We start from the raw sequence: 4,292 nt of genomic DNA, 5'->3' as shown, positions 1-4,292 counted from the left end.
TCCTTCATAGCTGCCACAAATGTTACTTGCATTTGGCAGCCTGGTGAATTATTCACGCGTGCCGGGAGCAGCAGAGATATTACAGGTCTCGGAGGAGCCAGTGCGGCTCGGCTGTCACAGCCCTGGGTGGCTGTGTCGTGTCCCCCCCACAAACAAAGTTTTGCAGAGCCCCGAGTCCGCAGCGCAGTTGCGGGGCAGGGGGGCATCTTGCGGGCAGACCCTCCGTCGCTCCTCTTCCGGGGGAAGAGAGGAAGCCGGGACGAGGTGGGCATCACCTCTGGTCTTGACACCCTCAGACCAGCCTCGCGGGGCCCAGAGGCGACAATGAAACCGCCTCCGGACGCAGCTGCACGGGCCGGGCACTGTCTGCCCCCGCCTCCCCAGCACCCGTCCCCGCGGTCTCAGGATGAGCTCCACGGACCCCTCCAGCTTACTCCCCCTCCAGCCTCTTCCCTGGAGCTGAGGTGGGCTGGAGAGAAGGGCGTGGCAGCTCCCGTCCGAAAACAAGAGTGACCCAGGTGACAGACAGGCTCTGAACGGAGAGTCGGGGGTGCGCTGATACCCTCCGACGAGTCTTCTTCCCTGCTTGCACCACGGCCCGGCCTTGCCTCCTCCGGAACTGGAACGGGGCAGGGAGAGCCCGAGAACTGCTAAATCTCTGCCATCCAGAGGGGTCCTGCGAATGGCATTTATCGGAGTATTTAGGGGTTTTAAAAAAAATAAAATAATAACAATCAAGTTCTCGCCTTGCATGGAGCTGGGACGGGCACGTCCCGCCTGTTCTTCCCAGGGAGCCTGCCTCCAACTGAATTTCTTGGACTAGAAAATAAAATACTGGAATTTAAAAGATTAAATACGTTCAGATGCTCGTATTGGCCGTTCCCGCGAGGGAACCCCTGGAGCAGCTGCAGGAGGACCCTGTCCCCGGGAGGAAACCGGGGGTCTGGCTGGGACGCCATCTGCACAGACCGCCTCTCTAGCCCAAACAAACCCCGGGGATCCCCTAAAATCCACCAGGAGCAGTGACTCGAGAGGGTCTCCGGCCGTGCTGAGAGGAGAGGGGACTTGCTGGCCAACGACATTTGAAATGGGGACACCCCCGTTTTTCTCCCCTGCTGTGGGAAATGCTCCCTGGGGCCCCACGTAGGACGATAAAGTGGCTGAAGGTGTTGATCCGCCCCGGGCGTTACTTTCGATTTGTGATTATAAAAGGTCTTGCGGCGGAGACGGGCTCCCCTATTTCCCTTGCACCCGCCTTAGAGCATCCCCGGTTACACTGACCCAGGGACTCGCTCAAACTGAGGCTCCTTCCCCTCCCCCGGTCCCGCGGCGTGGAGGCAGGAGCGGTGCGAGCACCTCCGTGCCAGCTACTCTATGCGGGGGCTTTGTGGGGGGAAACAAATCGGCCCCAGGGGTGGGCAAAAGGTGGACGATCCCTGTAGCTCCGCCGGTCTCGGCTCCGCTCAGTCGCCCGGGGAGTTCGTTTGCAAACGAAAAATCCCCTAGGAACGTCGGGGACCCGGGCACCGCGCTGCCAGCCCGCCCGGGTAGGGCTGCTTCCCGCATCCCGCTTCTAGTCGGGTTCCTGGGGCAGCGGGTTTCGTCCCTGGTCTGCCCCGCGCAGGTCCCGTCCCCACACCGAAGCCCTCCGAAGGAACTGCGGCTTCTCCGCCTCTCTCTGCCGGGGAAAGGCCGGGGCTTCGCGGGGCCGGTGCGCTCCAGCCGAGCCGGGCCGGGCGCGCTGGCCTTGGCCCTGGCTCCCAGGCCAGATGCGGGCACTCGGGTCACATTTATTTTTGGTGCAGCGAAGTTTTTTCCCCGCAGGGAGGTGGTTGCGAGGGGAGGAAGGATTGGGCAACAGCTATACAACGACCTCCAGAAATGGGCTCGGTGGGGGAGCTTCTGTCCGGCCCCACAGTGCCCCCCCGTCCTCCAGCGCCCCCTCTCCATCACAGATGGGAGACGGCGGCCCCCATCTCGGGGTGGTTGTTTTCCAAAGGGAGCAACGCGGAGCAGCGCCCGGCGGCGGCGGGGTCAAGGGGTACCTGTAGATACATTTTACAGCAGTTTCGGTAGAGAAGACTAGGACAGGGACCCACTGGGCACTCTCCGCCTCTCGGCACCCGGAGCCCAAAACTTGGGTGGGAGTTGCTTAAAGACAAAAATAACTGTTATTTCCTAGGTTCCCGGCTCTCCCTCCCGGCTTTTGCGAGATGCTGTGCCAGGACTAGCTGTCACCTCGAGGGCACAGAGTTTTGCTCCTCTCCACGCTGCTAACAGGGAGCAGTAACGTGTTTAGACCACTTAAACTAGGCAGACATAGCTGGGAGCCATGCACGGCTCAGCTATGCCGGGAAAGGAGGTGTCATTTGTACGCAGTTACTTTGGTGATCAACACTTGAATGATATATGCCGCCTGCTTTAATTATATTCCTGTGACATTTTCCTGGACAGGAGCGGGCCGCGCTCAGCCAGAGCCGGGCAGCCCCGGGAGTGCCCTGCTGGCCGCCGGGCCTGGGACTGTTCCGGGGAGGGCATGCACGCCGACCCCCCGAAATACGGCTCTGAGGACGGCGAGGGGAGACGCCTCCAAAGATGCTATCCATAGCCACAGATTTATTTTTTTGTTGTTTGCCCACTCACAAACAGTTTCGGATTCAGCGGCAGTTTTCTGCTCCATGGAGGAGGAAGGGCCGCAGCTTTACTGGCTTTTCTCCCACAGAAGAAGGCAGGGACCAGGAGGGACGCTTCCCCGACGGTTTCAGGGGACTCCGTCATCCATCCCCGGGTACACCCAAGGGCCACTGTTCCTTCCAGCCCTGCTCGCCTCCCTGCCTCTCGGCCGGGGACCCCACTCAAACTTCTCGTACCTGCACCAGGAATAGATCAGTGACAGGTCCCACTCAGAGCGGTTGAAGCAGGCAGAAGTGGGGAGATTGGAGCGCATCGGATGAGGGTGCTTTTCCCCAAACGACTTCAAAGCTGGGACGCACGACTACCAGCTGCCTTCCGGCGGGCCGGGCAGAAGAACCCGGCAGGATGCGAAGCTCCGTGGCGGTGGCTGGAGCAGGCCCCCGGCTGTCCTCTGTGCCCCCTTGCTCCCCTCGGCCCTCTGAGGACGGGGAGGTGCAATGGGACATGCTGGAGAGGGGGGGGGTACTGAGGGTCTCTAATTCGGGGTTGAGTGCCAAGAGGGCTGCCGAAAAGAAAATTAAAATAATTAAATTCCAAGGTGTGAGAGGGGGGATGCTGAGCTCTCCCGCTAAGCCAGGGTGGGGGCAGCCCAGCTTACCCCTCCTCTGACTTTCGGCCACCCCAGAGCGCAGAGAGCGAGTCGTTTGCAAGGAGCGAGATGCAGTGGTTGCAAAGGCAAAGTGAGCGCAGGGAAAACGAACCCAAATCCGCCAAAGGCGCCACCGGGCAGCCGAGAGCACAGAGGAGAGGGGAGTCGGTCGGAGGCCGTCGGGACGGTCACTGAGCGCCGTGGGGCTCGGGGGAAGGAGGGCCGGGACCTGCTCCCTTTCCTCTCAACCACCCCTTTTCTCAGTGAGGTGCTGTCCGAGGGGGACGCTGGGTACAAGGGCAAGCGTCAGGCCTGGAGCCATCGGGCTGAGCTCATGCAAGGCATGAACCCGGCTATCCCCTGACAGGCAGCGGCCGAGGCAAACGAAGAGGAGTCCTTCTGTGCCGGAGTCTGTACTGAGGCTGCTGTCCGCCTTCGGCTGGGCTCTGCCCCTATTAGGGAGCCAAAAAATAAAAACAAAAACAGGGGGCATTTAGAGCCCCGTCCTGCCGCGTAGGCAAAAAGGGGAGATGCGGGCTGGAGAGACAACAGGGGATTGAAAACGATTTTCAGGGTTTCGCTGTGTCTGGCGCACTTTTGCCCGTGCCCTGAGTTGAACGGGCTGCACTCGAGATGGGGGCGCAAGTTGTGCCCCGGGTCTGCGCTCCGCGGGGAAGGCTGCAGCCGCTAACTGGCAGGGCCTCGGAGCATCCCATACGCCGTCCAGCCCACCCAAACTCGCATCCAGGAATGAGACTCTTTATCTTTCGGTTTCCCCCCCTTTTTTATTTTTTAAAGTCTTATTTCTGTAGTTACAACACCAGCATTCCCGTCCAAGTTCTCAATAAAATCCGAATCCTGACATAAAACACCACGTTAGAAAATAATGTGAGGGGACACAAGGAAGAGGAGGAAAGTCTCTAATTGGTTAAAATATGTTTAAATCACTTCATAAAACCCAAGCAAAGCGAAGCAAATAATCCACCTAGCAAAGCAAAGAAGCTAGGCG

General features: G+C 59.7%; 1 long non-coding RNA gene across 1 annotated transcript in view; it reads right to left on the bottom strand.

Moving 5' to 3' along the window:
• Positions 1–2,226: 2,226 nt before the first annotated feature.
• LOC127476755 (uncharacterized) overlaps positions 2,227–4,292 on the bottom strand; it is a 2,673-nt gene continuing 607 nt past the window's right edge. Inside the window, exons 2-3 of the long non-coding RNA XR_007906719.1 lie at positions 3,293–3,735; positions 2,227–3,196 (exon numbers count right to left, since the gene is read on the bottom strand). This is a non-coding gene — a long non-coding RNA (uncharacterized LOC127476755). The remainder of the gene's footprint in view (positions 3,197–3,292; positions 3,736–4,292) is intronic.

The sequence above is a fragment of the Manacus candei genome, unplaced genomic scaffold (genome assembly GCF_025592945.1).
Source record: "Manacus candei isolate 608988 ecotype Guabito, Panama unplaced genomic scaffold, ASM2559294v1 h1tg000050l, whole genome shotgun sequence".
Taxonomy (NCBI): Eukaryota; Metazoa; Chordata; class Aves; order Passeriformes; family Pipridae; genus Manacus; species Manacus candei.
Note: the sequence above shows the minus strand (reverse complement) of the source record. Positions and strands in the feature narration are given on the sequence as shown.